Below are 16,895 nucleotides of genomic sequence, written 5' to 3'. Positions count from 1 at the left end.
TGCCACTAAATTGGAAGGTCCTGCCACTGGGGAAATTCTTTTGGGGGTCATCAACGGAGAAGTTCTTGGTGTAATCAACGTCTCCAAGTACTCTTCAGTTCTGGGTGTCATTAACGGAGAAGTGGACAAACGTGAGGCTGCCGGAGACGCAGTCACCGCCGTGGCAGGTCGTGGTTTGCGAGTGTAAGGTTGCGTCCTGGCCGAAGTGCCTCTCTTGCGACTAGTTTTCTGTGGACTTTTCTTTTTCTGGGGACTTTTTCTCTGTTTCTTTTTCTGGGGGCTTCTTTTCTTTTTCCGGGGTGGTGTCTGGGAAGAGGAGGGTCCTGCCACTGGAGAAGTTCTCCTTGGGGACCTGGTCGTTTTCTTCTTGGGGCTTCGTTGGACTTTTGTCTTGGGTATAACTTTGGGGGCATTAGGATCCCATCTTAAGAGTGAGCGAATGATGACCCCTCCTAGAGTACCGCTCCCTCCAGGTTTCAAAATGATTTGTTTTTTGGTTTGAGTGTCGATGCGGGGATCGGCCAGTTGGACCAAAGCGACTTTGTTTCGATCAAAAAAGCGTTTGGTTTGATGAGGAATCTGAATGATTCCTTGGAGTAATTGACGTGCCGTCACCGTGAACCATCGTAAGACTTCTTTGAGACTAGCTTCTAAGACACGAGCTCGTGTTGTGGATCTTTTTATCGACTGATGCCATACAAGGCACGAATCAATTTGACGGGAAGATGCGACTGAAGGGACGTCATGTTCACACTGTGTGAGACAGACGAAAAAGGGTCTGAGGTTTTTATAGATTTTTTTATGGGGAGTGAAATGAAGTCGAGGACGGAGACGTGTACAGGACAGACCCTCCGTCTTAGCACCAGTGGTGAAACAAGTGGGTACGAAATCGCAAATCCTCGGGAGTCGTAGGTTTCAAATCGACGAGTAAATAGGCGTGTGGAGTTTGAGTGGCATCGTCGTACGCCTGAGTCAGCCAAGGCGTTCCTAACTGTTTGGCTAAGACTTGCACTTGCGATTTATCTCGAGGGCTTTTAAACAAGACCACGTAATGCGCATTGAGACTGATGGTGCGATGGGCTTTACTTTGTTGAAACAAATTTTGGGTGATGTAAACGACACTGGCATTACGGTGATGCCCTTTGCGCGTGAACCACAGTTTAATTTCTTCTTCGTCTTCTCCTAACATGTCGTCGAAAATGACCAAATGGGTTTGACGGGAGTCAGAGACGATGCCGTCGTCTTCTTTAGGAATGCCTTCCACAAACACGATGGAATCGCCTTGACTTTCTCGCAAGAGGTTGTACGCCGATTGCCACACTTTGTAACACCACACGATCCGTTGAGGTGGCCGATCGATCAAATGATGTTTATGTTCGATCAAACGTTTGACGAATTCGGTTTTGCCTGAACCGCTAGGTCAAGCAATAAGCATATTAAAGGGATGGCGAAGATACAAAGCCTCCCAACTGGCACGATCTAAGTGTTCGTCGATGACTTTGACAGTAGAGGAAGAGGGAGCAGAGACAGCAGAGGTAGCCATGGTGTGAGAAATGTCACTTGTGACACGAAAAACAAACAAGACAAGAGTTTATATACTTTTTCAGAACACGTTTATTGAATGTTTTTTTCAAACATGAATACGAAAGACAAAAATACATAAAAGCCAAAGGCTTAAGTACAAGAATAAAAGGCACATGATAACCATGAACGTGGAATAAAAACAAGTGTCTGTACAACAACCACATGTTTTGGGTAAAGTTCTAACCAGTTCAATAGTAGGGGGTAAGGTCACACAAGTGTCTTCCCGAAAGGGTCTTTCAGGCCTGTCCACGACAGTCCTGTCCTGGGTGACGGGTTCTTCTGGCACCGTCACTAACACAGGTTGAAAAGTAACTTTTTTCCTTGAATAACTCTCGTGCATACTGGGCCAGCTCTTGTGTCCAAGCCTCAAAACCCTGGTCTCGGTAATGTCCAACATTTGACTCCTAACCAATCTGGTTTCTTCTTCGTCAACGACATGGTAAGTTACTTCAATGAAACAATGAACTATCGATCTTGCCTAGGGTTTATTTTTATATACAGACCAATACCGACGTGACCGTACGGCAACGTAAAGTGATTGGGAAGTCGCACTCGCTTCTAGTATACAATTTGATAGACTTTTTCCAAGGGTCGACTGACGATGTGGTGAGTGGGTAAACGTACAATCTTGTTCGGTTGATAGGTGGTCACTTTAAAGTTTGCATCCTCTCCAGACTGCAATGCTTCTTTCAATACCCCAAAGTTGACCACTCGACTGGTACGATAATTCAGAGTCAGTCCTTTCACTTTGCACGTCGTGTGCACTTCTCCTTGTTTGTCCCGGTATTCGTAGCCGTAATTTTTGGGGCCGCCACTGACGAAACTTAGAATCTTGTCGTCGGGATGCTCGTCTGTCCAGGCTCCTAAACGGTCTCCTTCGATGTCAGGGTGCTGTTGACTCGGGTGATGGATGTAAATGCAACTGTCCGTGTCAAAGTACAGGACGCGTTCTTCTAACAGTTCTAAAGCTTCGTACAATTTTAAGCGAGCATGAGCTGTCACGTAAGCCGCAATGATGACATTTCCAAAAGGGTCGTCTTATACAAAGTCCAGATCTTCTTCGTAATTGACCAAGATCAAATCCTCTCGAACGACGTCCACGTGTTTCATGTATTTGGTTTTGTCGTGAATCATCTGGAAGTAGCGGGAAGGTTCTGTCAAATATTCCGTCTTGGGTAAACACGGTCGTTGTGCCATTTTACCCCACAAGCAATTTAACATCACTTTAGCAAACGATCGCCTGCCTTCGTTTTTCTCGATGTGGTCTATAGAGATGCCTTCTTGTTCATAGTATTTCTCTTTGAATGTCTTTTCGTCTTCGGAAGTGTGACACCAGGAAGGATAGCCGCTGGCTTCTTGCTTCAGTTTCAAAAAGGCATCCACGTAGTCAGCGAAAATGCCTTTCTGACTGGGATCACCCTTGTGGTATTGTTGTGTCTTGGGAAAGTGGCAAATTTCGTACACTTCTAACAGTTGGTATCCCATGTCCAGAGCTTTGAACAATTCCACGCTGACCCACGTCCCCGTCAAGGCCCGTTCTTCCTGGGTGTGATGGCATGGCTGGTCTTGGTTGCACGTTTCTGCACAAGTACGGCACAAAGGAAACATCAGTTTGCCTTGGCAATGGTGAGGTAAGACGGGATGTTACAAGTCCGTCGCGTTAAAACTTTGCACTTGATCAGACCTTCGTATTGTCGAATGTTTTTGTGGTCGATGTGTTCCGTCAGCAATTGCTGGTGCCCTGCAGGAAAGCGACAATATTTGCACACGTAGGGATACAGCGAACACACGTCCAAGTATTTGATTTCTTCTCCTTTCTCTTCGTCGGCTTGGTACAGCAAACAGGTGGCATTGGTCCTTTCTCCGTACAAACTATCCCTCGGGTTCAGCGGGTCCATGAACTGGTAACTTTCCACGAGGCTTTTAAACTCGGGATCGGTTTTCATACGGTGATCGTACTCGTGTTCCTACATTTCCACCACTTGGTATCCTTCCTGTTCCAACTTTAGGCGCCGCTGACAAGTGTCCTGGTACAAGTCTTCCATGGTTCGTTGTAAAAACTGATTTTTAGTGCTACGATCAGGGTAACAGACGGGACATCCGTGAAATAAGCAACCGTTAAACTCGTACACGATCTTGGGGTTTTCTAAGTCCCTGCCATCGACCAAATGCGTTCCGATGGTCTTTTCGCCTCCTCCGTTGCGGGAATGCTGAATCCATTTGTCTTCCTTGTCGCACAAGTAATGTAACCAGCGTAGGGCTTTGACCGAGTATTGACGTTTGACATAGTGAGGACTGATGACAGCCACGGTGTTTTCAGGCATGAATCGTTGTCGATACACTAAGGAACACGCTTTGGCAATGGTGCAAGCTTCTTTCAAAGGATCGACCCCTCCGTGTTCCATGAACAGTTCTCGAAATTATCCACAGCAACGCCGTAAAATGTCCACGTCGGAACGACAATACTTTAGCATTTCTTCATGAAAGTCGAAAGGGTCGGAGGCGTGAGTCTGGTACCAAGCGTAGAAAGCTTCTCGTTGTTCGGTACGCATGTTGTCAGGGTCGTAATAGTGAGCCTCAGGTAAATGGGGTAGAACGGCGTATTGATTGGCTTCCGTATTGAAAAAGTGTGGAAAGTACCCTTTAGCCATTTCCGTCATTCCAAACGTTTTAGGCATTCGACTCAAAGGCATGGCCAAATAGCTCATCGAATCTTCAAACTGCACTTGTCCCACTTGCATGAAAATGATTTTGGCTCCGTTCAAAGTGACTTTAGGACGTTCGGTGCCTTGTTCCGTATAGTATCTGAGAAGAAACTGTCCATCGTATCCGGAGAAATTGTGAGCCATCACTGTGGCATGACGATGACAATCTCCGTAACGTTCGATGTCCTCTTGGCTCCACGTCTTGTCGATGGGATCTAAGACCTACTGTGCAAAATCGGCTAACGTGTTCGGTCCTCGAAAGATTTTTTCACGCCCTCCGGGAATCTTGCTGCAGTGAGGGCAATGATTGAAGATAGGTTCTTGAATGCACTTCTCGCACGCTCGATGAGCCACGCAGAAATTAGGAATGTGAATGCCAGTCTCTTGCATGCATTCGAAATCGAAAAAGATGAAATTGCCTTTCTTCTTGTGACCGTCCTCTTTCTCTGGTGGGGGCTGGCATTTTTGCACGTAGCATTCGTGTTGCAGGTCCACGATGTGATGACAAATGTGACATTTTTTTTTTCTGAACATACGTGTGTCTTGGTACTGTTGGTACGTAGGCCTTGTCGACACGTAGGGCACAATCTCAGCAGTTGAGAAGCACATTTCTGCTGTGAACCTTGCGTCTTCAGATGTTGTTGGCAACAGGCAGGGCTGACAAACGTGCGCAGACAAGCAGGACAATGTACTCTTTCTTGTCCTTCGCTCAGACAGGGTGGAGAGGCCAAACATCCTGGGCATTTCCATCCGCAATGTTCGTGTTGCTCTCGATTGTTATAGCCATAGTCACATTTCTCACAGTAATAACTGTATCCCAGGAATCCAGTGATGGTGGTAATGGTATCGAAATGGTCATCATGATAATAGACATGAATGTATTTTCCGTCCTTAAAGTCTTTCCCTCGAAACAACAGAGGTCCGCGCATTTCTTGAGGGTGCACTTTCAAGGTGTAGAGTGGAGCTAGGACATCTTGCAATTTCTGCATCTCAGGAATGCCACAGGGTGTGTCTTTGGACAGTCCGGCTTGTTGTAACAGGAGTTCTGCTTCGTTTCGTTGTTTGGCTCGGTCGGATCGTTGAATAGTTTTCCAGGCTCTTTTCCATTCTACCGTGTCGTTCTTGTTGGCATAGGTTCGGCCCACCACGATGGCTCGGGCTAAACACATCTGGTCTTGAGAATTGTGAATTTGGACGAGACTCTTTTTGGTGTTGCGAAGGTCGTTCACCAATAACACCTTATTGCGTTGTCCGGTCCCTTGAGGAGGAGAGACATGGGCCATTTTCAGTGTGGCTTTACCATCGGTGATGTCAAACTGGTCATTAGATTGTTGTACGTGTTGAATCTTGTCCATGACTTTGGAAGGGGTTAGTTCTGCGGGTCTGCTAAACTCGATCCAAACAGGGGATTTCAAGCTGTCGTGATCTATGGATAGTGTCAAGCGATCGTCTTCTTTGGGTTGACATTGTCGCTTGAGTGCGGTGAGCAAAGAATCCCACATCTCGGTGATAAACCCTTCTGCTTTCAACAATGGTACGTCGGACTTGAAATCTTTAAACTTCACTGTGTAGGTGTAAGCCGTGGTTCTAAATTTTCTAGAGGAGCGCTTTTCCGTCTCTCGAATGGAATAGTACTTTTCAGGGTTGACTAAGGGTGGTGAACTTTGTTTAGAGGGTTTGGATTCTGGTTCACTCATGTCCTCTTCAAAATCACTGGCATGAATTTGTGCCAAGACTTCATCTCTTACGAGGCGATAGATCACGTTTCTGCCTCTTACTTTCTTCTTCTTTCTTCTCGAATGAATAGGATCGTTTCATCTTGAGATCAAAACGTCGAATGACTCAAGTTTAAACACCATAGACTAATTTATAGTCATGGCAAACCAGCGTATATAAAAAGGGTGTGTGTCTTGTCCTTTCACTATTCATTTCACTCTCAAACCGAGCACAACGATGGAGGAGACTAGCGAAATCGAACGTTTCATCAGAGCTTTGCGAGGGGTCATTAGAAAATTCTCTTCAGACCAGCCGACGGACTACTCTCCTTCCTTTCGAGATAAAAGTCAAGATACTTGCTATATCTGTCAGAAGAAAGGGCACTGGTCTTCAGAGTGTCCAGACCATCAAAAAAGAACAAAAACAGGGGCTCGAAAAGACGAAAGTCAAGATACCTGTTATTATTGTAAAGAAAAAGGACATTGGTCTCCAGATTGCCCAAAAAAGAAACATGAGGAGTCAGAAGAAAAGAGGGATTCTTCAGAAGAAGAGAGAGATTCTTCAGAGGAACAAAGCAGCCAGGTGAAGAAAAAGAAACTGGAGAAGAAAAGAAGAAGGGAAGAAAGTGAGGAGGAAGAGGAGGAAAAGACTGTGACGGTGAAGAAATTGAAAAAAAAAAGAGAGAGTAAAAAAAAAGAAACAGAAGAAGTGAATGTAATTTATAAAGTGTATTGTTGTGAATTGTGAATTGGATTGTAACTATGGAGAAAAGAATACATTAATTATATAAGGTAAGTGTCTTTGAGTTTTGATTTTAAACAAGAAGCTACACTCACGCACTCATACACAGACACGTACTATAAGGGTAAAATGGTTTTGTTTTTGTTGATTTTTGAGTTATTGGCAAATTGAAAGGCTATCTCTTTTCGAGAGAAGTGGGTGGCCCTGAAAAGGGCCTTATTTGGTGTAGGGGTGAGTTTAAGCAATCAACTTTAACTGCCTTAAGGCTTTGCCACGGCCGAGGCCTACTTCTGATGATGATGATTGGGTTGAAATCACTAAGGGTGGTACGATAGGCTTAGTCACAGGGTTGGCGTGTTTAGCTCGGGAAGGTCGTATTCTCTTCGGTCGTGATAAAGAAGTCTGATACATTTGTTTCAGACTTCTTAACTCCGCTAAAATGTCCAAGAGTACCGTGGCCGTTTGATTTTCACCCTCTTGTTTCTTTGCTGCTACTTCTTGTTGTTGTTGTTTTTTTTCTTACCTCTTCTTGTTGCTGTTGCTGTTGCTGTAGGAGAAAAGCTTGTTCCGCTTCCTTTTGTCGTTGTATAAATTTCTCCAATTCTTCTTTCTGTCTCTGTCTAAAATTCTCCACTTGCGGTAATGAAGAATGAGACGAAGGTTCCGGAACAAATTCTTGCGAGGTAAGAAAATCCACAAAATCCCAATGTACCTCTTCTGAAAGTAAGTCCGGGTTCCCTTGGGCGGTCTCCACTGCTGGTGCACCCCAATGGATCGTTTTCTGAGTTTCCGTCATGTTGAATCACTGTCGCATAGATTGACAGCACACAGGCGCTAGCGAATCTATATAGACCACATGACGTCACAGACTGTTCTCTTCGGATTGGATGCCGACCGACTGAATTTTGTCACCCGTGTTCGGATTGGTGAATGAACTCAATCCGTTTCAATCCTTCCTCTACCTATAAATAAGCGCAGTTCACTGCATTGATTCACCTGTTCTCGTCGCCTCACGATGTGGACCACAGTTGAATCATCGACCCTTGTGTCTTCAATGATGTTTAGGACGGACATGCTCATGTATGTCCGGTCCAAGTGGACTGTTGTTGATAGGATAGACACTAGTCTATGGATGAGAAGAGTTTACATAGAAAGACAAGGATGCCTCAAGAGGGTACTTGTGTATGGACCTGCAGTTAGAAGGAGTTTAAGAAGAAGAAGATGTGACAGATGCCGTCTATGTTAATATTAATATTAACATAAACCCAAAGGCCCTTTTCAGGGCCACCCACATTTCTCGAAAAGAGATAGCCTTTCGATTGCCTACCCCTTTTTTAATTTTTTTTTATAAAAAAAATCCCATGTTCAATTCCCCTTGTCTTTAAAGTAGTTTTTTTTTCTAACATGTTCAATTCCCCTTTGTCCCTAGACAAACCCAAACTCTATTCCCATGTTCAATTCCCCTTGTCCCTAGACAGACGCAAACTCTATTCCCCATGTTCAATTGCCTTTGTCCCTAGAATCGATATTTTTTTTTCCATTGTTCGAATGCCTTTGTCGCTAAAATGGATATTTCCTTTTTTTTTCCTTTCTCCAATGTTAAATTCCATTGTCGCTAATCTTATCCAGGGTGGTTAATGTTAAAATTCGATTGTCGCTAATCTTACCCAGGGGGTGTTTTTAATGCTAATTCCCATTGTCGCTAATCTCACCCCATTCACTACTGACATGTTAATTAAATGGCAATGTAAATAAAGCTTACGCTATCTGGGAACAAGCAGCAGTCCAGAAAAAGAGCTAGCGTATTATTCCCGTCCACCATCATCACCTAAATATCTTGGAAATATGTGACACCTGTCTACGAGGTAAGCTTTTTATCAGGCCCTTTTATCTCTACAACCTTTTCCTCTCTAGTTAACATTCTTGGAACGAGCCGCAGTCCAGAAAAGGAACTAGCTTTTTTCATATTCTTGTTCACCAGTATCACCTAATCCCCTTGTAAATATGTGACACCTGTCTAACAGGAAAGCTTTTCATTAGGTCTTTTTATCTTCACAACTTCCTCCTCTCTGCTTAAAACTCTTTGGAATGCTTGTCTGCTCATGATACCTGGAAACTGACATGTCTTGATAAATGGAGACTGACAAGTCTCTTTCTGCATATTACTTTTACAATGTAGAACCACTTGGACAGGAAGCACTGCACCTACAATTCAACTTCAAGTTTTAACGTAACACTCTGTCGTATCAAAAGTTTCTTTCAACTCTTCGTAGTATAGCTTGACCCGAAACGTCAATAACTAAAGAATATATAATGTGTATGTATTACATAGTTGAATAACCTCAGATATACATTGAGGGAGAAATGGACTACATTTCTGATTCATTGACTTCATGGCCCTGCATCAAATTAGAATCAGTAACATCAAATATAATGTTACGATTCTATAGTCAAAAACTAAATACCATAAAGTAGCGAAAATCAATAAGTTATGTAAACTGCAACAAAACTTCTAATCTCTAGAAATATAATGTGAAAATTTATAAAAACGTTGCGTATTGTGAATTAATAAAAAATAGTCCTAAACTTTCTATCACAAGGCCAAAAGTACAGATTATTCCGAATGAATTCCAGTCGTGTTCCGAATAAAGTTTATGTTTACAAAAAATGATGTATCGCAACGATATAATCCAAAGTGTCTCCAATCGTTTTTAAATTCTTACATTTGCTTTAGCTTCTGTACTGATTTGAAATTTAAACTATTCAACATTCTGTCGTGCTCATTCATTGTTTATTTAGTCCTTTCTCCACGTACTAAGTGGGATGTTTTCTTTAATATTGCATTGCTCGCCAAAGATGTCAAACTTTACGCCGACCTTACTCATTCTGAAATGCGTTCTATCATTTGTGTGTACCTAATATTAGGTATGTTTTAATTCATTTCTGCATGTCACATCCTGATTTTTTAATTGTTATTTTCCAATTATTTTGTTTTCAAATTGTTTAGCTTTGCTATTATAGCTTGCACTAGATTTGATTCTTAAATAATATTTCGTTCTTGGAACTTTATTTGGGGTTTTAATCGTACTAATTTCATTTTTCAATTCGTGTAAATATTTTTGTGTATATCTTGTATTTTATTTTCGTTTCTTTAGTTTGCCTTTCAAAGAAGATTTCCTTTTCAATGTTTTTTTATTATAAAACATTATACTTGATTTGGTTTTTCAACTTGTTTTCTTAATTTAAGCTTTAAGTGTCTTAAAGTGTGTCACGAACTCGTCTACACACAGTCAGATACTCGAAATAGGAGAGAGAGAATGTTTAGGAAGGGCGAAAATCACTGAAAGGACGATGACGAAGTTAAGACGAACAGCGCAACTACACAAAGAATATAACATTTACTAACATAAATTACTGATATTGTACACACACTTATTCCCACAAGCACCACCTCTCAATATGATAATGAAATGAGAAATGAAATAAGATTAATAAAAACTAATTTCAGTCCAATTTTTCTGCTCTCTCTTCTGCTTTTCAGTTATGTTATTTTAATGTATTTGGAAGTTTTCCGCGTGAATCTTGATCCGTATATCATCCGACAGATTTTCAAGATGAATTTTTCACATTTTATCACCCATAAGTAATTGTAATATATAGGTATTCAACACGAATTATCGTCTATACGTGCCCATAATTCATTTCTAATTTCTAGTTCCATAATTGAACACATCCAATACCTTTTGACTTACGTGATCACGTTTGAAACTTTCATCTTCACCTGCCAGAACGCTTGGAGTATTCTTCCCTGTGGATTCACTGGTCTTCTGTCTTTCACCGGCACTCTATCTTCGCTTTATATTCCTGTTATGTATATTTGATTTAATTTATATCTGAATTAATTGTTTGTGAGTTTTCAAATCATTTTATTTTTTAATGTCATATGTCAACAAATTGCAGAAAATAGTTTGACCTTGACTGTTCATTTTGTAAACACTTAAAACTGACCTAGTTCCCGACATGAATTCAAAATTATTAACAGTCGAGTGAACAAGTTTCTTTTCATTTATTTTTATTGTGGGAATAATAAGGTTGATATCAAGGCTGTGTTGGATACGTGAACCTCCACTTGTAAATAGATTTTAGTGAAATAAACAACTTTTTTATTTTATTCTTTGAGTAAAATGATTGGTTCTTGTCAGTGCAACAAGATAACTGGGTGGGATTTCCGGATTCACAAGGAAACACTTTTGACGATGATATAAATACGATGTTTAATAATGAATGATTTGAATGAGCAATTAATTATGAATATGTGCGTGTATATATAATCCAAATATTGAATTTAATTAACATAAGAACGCACAGACTTAATAATGAAAAATACAAATAAATTTCTTTACAAAATACAAAGACAAGTGGAGAATGGTTCGCAACGATTTCACAATCAAAATATAGATATAGTTTACTCAGCTAGTAAATAATGTAGAATTTTGCTCATGTAGTAAAATGAATTCACTCAGGTAGTGAAATTATGGTGATAAAAAGGGACAGATATGCAACTTATCTTTACAGTCCAGAAAGATACAATTGGTTTTACGAACCCCAAAATTTACCAATGGCTAGTTGATTATATGTAAGGAGATACACTCCGTCATCAGCACACTTTATTTCAGCTCCACGGCTGCTACAGTTCAGCTTCACGGCTGCTACGGTTTATAATTGTGGTTGGCTTTACAGCTTGCACCACGTCGACCCCGATCACTCTGATAACTTTGAACGCTCGGGTCACTCTGGTCATTGTAGACACTCTAGACACGCTGTATACTCAGGACACTCCAGACAGCTCTACACACTCCGGACCCTCCGGACACTCCGAACAGCTGAAAATATATCCAATACCGTGTACAATACATGACACTGGCATAATAACGTAATGAAGTTATACACTGTAAGTTATACGGATTACATTACCGGAACAATAATTACACAACAACAGATTCAGAAGTAAACCTAATCCAGTTTGATGAGAATCCTACTATACTAAATATTTCTTAAAAATGTAGCTCTATTTTATTAATATAAATCCCTTGCTAAATCGCAAACAAGAATAGAAATACGTGCATTATACTGCATAAACCAAAGCTACATAGCAAACATACAAAAATAAACGTGGTGTTACAATAGGTATATCTTACAAACAAGAAATTAATAAACTTACATACCTATACAGTTGAAGATATGCAAGTCTTTATAGTAGACCGCTGACTGACAAGACTATCCGTAATGTAAAGAGTTTTACCTACGGTGAGGTATTTATACACAGATATCGTCTATGCACTGAAGACATTCGGTTCTTCCCATTGAAAGCACTTCGCACTTGCGGCGTATGATGAACCGAACTCGCTATTTCGAAATACAACGCAATATACATAAATCACAATCGTGTATCGTTGTACACAAGAAACGAAACCCGACTACATGTATTTAATAAATAAAAGAATTTATACAATTCCGTGACAGACAGGGCCATGCTGAGAGTACATGATATAAACATGATCACGTGACCCTTATCCGTCCCTATGTTTTGCGCAATATTCAAGTTTTAAACCATCGTTTTAGAGAAATAATCCCAGTCGGGCTTCTAAACACTGGGACGTAAAGGTGATTTTTTTCTTGTGTCATTTTGAAAATTACATTTTAATGTTTTTTGGAATGATTTGGATTCTAAAAGATTAATTCGTTTCTCTGGAAATATTTCGAGTGCTCATGCAGAATTCTTGAACAAAGAAATTAGATTAATTCAAGCACCGAATTATTTATTGTGTTTCTACAAGGAACTGTAGACTTCAACACAGTACAGGATACAACATACGACATCGCCTTCAATCTTGGATTCTTCGTCGGGACTGGAACGTGAAATCTTTAGAATATTTTATTATTAGAACTTCAAAAATGTTATTCGTGTTCTTATTTTTTATTTTTTTTTACATTATTTTTCCAGGGAAATAAATTATTTGTTAAATTTTTCAAAGCTTGTTGTTTTCACTCTTTCTTGTGTTACTGTTTATTCGAGCCTAAACACGTATTATAAGAGTCCCAAAACATATCAATATATGCATAAAACTTGCTTTCACACTTAACACAGGTATTTATGCTCTTCCTTAAACTACCACTGTCAGTATTACTCAATGAGCACATTCTTTGTCCACTCTTGCCAGCATGCTATCCTAAAGCTGTCAATTTGACGGGAACGTGTGAGAATGTGTTAGTTTTTATATTTCTTGTATAGTTTTGGTTATATTTTCATTTTTGTTTCAAACTTATCTTGTAATTTGTTTGTATAAGTTTGTTTGAATTACTTTATTTTTGAATTTTCGTTTAGTTTCTTTGTAATTTTGTGTATTCATTCGTTCTATATATTTTGTGCACTTATTTATTCAATTTGTTATCGGCAATTGTATTTTTCTTGTCTGCATTATTTAAAAATTTATAAAACAATTTTGCAATGGTTCTTAACTTTGATTAGATTTTTTAAATATTGAGGCTACTCGGTCGTACTGACTGAAAACATTTGATGAAGAAAGTTTGAGTTATAACGAATAGTTAAATTTAGCAGCTTTAGTCTGATTCAATCTTGTTTCTTCCTATTTCTCTGTTTCTCTTTTCTCTATTTAGCGGTCTATTCACTTGTGCGTGCAAGATTGCAGCACATAGACCACCTATCCCTTCTCCAAGAAAAGGAAACTAAGTCTAGTGCTATTTGTTTGTTTATATTTTTAATGGGTTTATTGTACATGAGTTATTGCCATCTTATACAATAAATAATGACATTATGTTTTATTTTTTTTTGTTTGTATCTACCATGTAAATAGAGATAAATATATTGAATACAAATGCTGGATAATTACATACACAGGACCACTGGCAACAGATGCCATTACATGGATGCTGTCAGCTCTCACTTGACAGGAGATGTACCCAACGAATCGGCAACCGCTGTCACCCACTTTGTGAAATTTTCAGGTGTGTCAGCCTTTAAATCTGTAAAGGTCCACACTATGTCGTGGTCTTCTTCATTATCCTGTCACCAGGCCGACCAGTCCTAACACTAACCTCTTAATGCTGAGCGCCAAGCGAGGTAGCTGTTAGTGCCATTTTTGTAAGACTCGAACTGTTTTATTCAAGACTTTTTATTACTTGGACTTGTTTCTTTAATTCTTTGATTATTTGTGGATTTAATACACAATACGGTAAGTTCGTTTTTCTCATTTTGAAATTTGTATTCAAGGGAAAAAAATTAGTTGTTAAATTTTACAAAGCTTGGTTTCTTCACACTGTTCTGTTACTTATTTTAAGAGCATAGACTCGAAAGAATATAAATAACCAAAGGCATTTCCGCGCTATCACTCTAGTACTGCGAAATATATGACGTACATTTAAGATTACCAATCAGTTTAATAACATCTTTTGCATCAAAACCAGGGAACTCCTTTTCCCTTTGTGATGTTCTTGCTTCTCTGCAGTCCAACCATTATCGAGCTCATTTTAAGACGTAGTTCTACGTATTCGTCGATTGGCTTGCCAGCACATTCGTCTTTGATTCTGCTTACAACATGTATGTTCGTGCCACTAAACAGCGAATGATCTTTTGGATAATCGCTGGTGTCAAATTCTTTTACATGTATGTCAGATGCCATATTCACATAAAAATCGCCATTGATGATATGAGTAAGAAGTGAATCAATGTCTGTGTATAGCATCCTGAAACGATTCTGATAAAATGGTTTGATCTTGCCTTAGTAAAATTCGTACGTTACAAATCCAAAACGGACGTACTGCTATGCATTTTGGATTTAATTTATATTTGATAAAATTTAATTGCTTGTTTGCAAGTTTGTTTTTTTATTCCATTACTTGCTATTATAATGCAACTTTATTTACTGGGATAGATTTCAGTTCTGACTGATGTTTTAAATTTTGACGTAAACAACTTTATAGAAACAATTTACTTAATGCTGACATAGTTCCTGATCTTGATTCAGAATCAGTAAGAGTTGTAGTAAAGAACTTTTTTATTTTTATTTTTTATTCTTTCTCAGAGTAAGATTCATAGAGTGTAATAAAGATCATATCTGGCCTACGTGTCCAATAACATGTATCACTAAGGTTTCTCCAGAGGATTGACCCACATTAGGGCATGTTTTGTGATGTTGCTATATTTATTATTGATGTTTTGAGAAAGAATAATCATTAGGTCATTAACATTTTAGAAGATTTAAGTGTTTTAAGCAGCAGGGAAGGCAGACAGACCTTGACATTTCGGTGGTCTGAAAACGACACCTAAAAAACACTACCCGGAGAACGATTTTATTTAGAGAATAGACTCTTCCCACAATGGTTTCGTCGTTATTGATCCGCAAATCATTCATCAACACTGCTGGGAAGATTAGCTGCGTACTAATCATACTCATGGATTTTTTTGTTTTTTGATTACATTTTGTCGACGAACTATACTGTGATGCCTTCCCTGCTGCTGTTGTATTTAAATGGATTTTATGGAATTATTTTGTCAAAATAGAATAAAATAACTGTATCAATTACATTTTTATCCTCGATTTCAATAAACAAAATGAAAATAAAATAATATGGATGTTGGAGAATCACTTAGCGCGAAAATAGCACGAGAACGACTAAAAGCAATAGAGGAATATCTACCTGTGCAAAAGGAAGTAAAAAAAAAAATACAAGCGATTAAAAGAGCAAAGGAAGGATTCGCTGAGACGACACAAGAATTATTTCAACCAGTAACTAGAGCAACGGAAATGGCGTTCATGGGCGATATAAAAGACCCTGAGGCAGCGAAAGAAGCAGCAAAGGAGGGAATACTACCCTTGTTGAGAAGAATTGAGAAACTAACTATCACGAAACTTCCCCACGCTGGCAAATTCAAGGATGACGAGGTAACAAGAATAAGAACAATAGCGAATCTTGATGATCTTGGTGAATTCGCATACAGATCATTTGACGATCGAAAAAACATGTTGAAACCCTAATACGCTAATATTGCCCCTGGTCGTGATAAATGGTATAAAATACTATACTATGTGTATCGTAACATCAACAGGATTGATAATGAGTACGTCAGTTACATCAATAAAACAAAGATAGCATCAACAACTCGAAGACTTCAACCTGCGAGACCTCAACCTGTGGCACCTCAACCTGCGAGACCTCAACCTGTGACACCTCAACCTGTCGCACCTCAACCTGTGACACCTCAACCTGTGACACCTCAACCTGTCGCACCTCAACCTGTGCAACCACGTAAACCTAAACCATATGAGATATTTACCGAAGAAACTCTTCAAGATATCAAAGACCCAAACAAATTAATCGATATAGCTAGGGATTACGATAATCGAGAAAAATACGTAAATCCCAAATTTGCCACATTTAAATTCACGGAAGAAAAATGGCCATTATTGTTATATAGCGCATCCAAGAGATCTACATCGGTAAAACCGAACGATCCAGATTATGCAAAATTCATTGATGCGGTATCTCAACCTGTGCAACAACAAATTGATATTCCGATTGATGAATCAACAATGCAGGGGATAAATCCCAAAAATTTCTTCTATGTTGCTGCCATGAAGGATATTGCCGATCCAACCAAAATAAATCGTATTGCTGCATTCGGATATGACGAAAAAGATAAATACATACAAAAAAATATCAAGATAAAATCACCGAGGCTGATTGGATTCCTGTTGTATTTTTCGCTGGAAAAGATACCAAAGTCGATTTATCCAATGAAGAATATATCAAATTCAGAAAAGATATATACAGATACAGACAACCCTCATCGGCACAACCTATACGACCACAATCACCCGAAGAAGAATTCCAGGATGTACCCGAAGAGACTGGATGGCTAGGATCATTTCTCGGTACTCCGAAGACAGGTAGAGGATACACAATTTGTCCCGATAGCGTCATTAATGATGTATCTCGGTTAGAGGTTCTTGTTGGTGGAAAACGAGCCGGGAATAATTCACGTGAAATAATAAACGAGGCAGCAGATATCTGTAGAAGATTATTTCAGGAAAAGGTTATTGATGTATCTATCTATCGTGATCTCATTGA

At 39.4% G+C, this 16,895-nt stretch overlaps 1 protein-coding gene across 1 annotated transcript in view; it reads left to right on the top strand.

The window, feature by feature from the left end:
- Positions 1-16,895, top strand: part of LOC149786638 (thymidine phosphorylase-like) — a 257,020-nt gene that overhangs the window by 46,271 nt on the left and 193,854 nt on the right. The gene's annotated exons all lie outside the window — the stretch shown is intronic.

The sequence above is a fragment of the Sinohyriopsis cumingii genome, chromosome 12, assembly GCF_028554795.1.
Source record: "Sinohyriopsis cumingii isolate HCF-2022 chromosome 12, ASM2855479v2, whole genome shotgun sequence".
NCBI classification, from domain to species: Eukaryota; Metazoa; Mollusca; class Bivalvia; order Unionida; family Unionidae; genus Sinohyriopsis; species Sinohyriopsis cumingii.
This window is presented reverse-complemented; position numbering and strand designations above follow the sequence as displayed.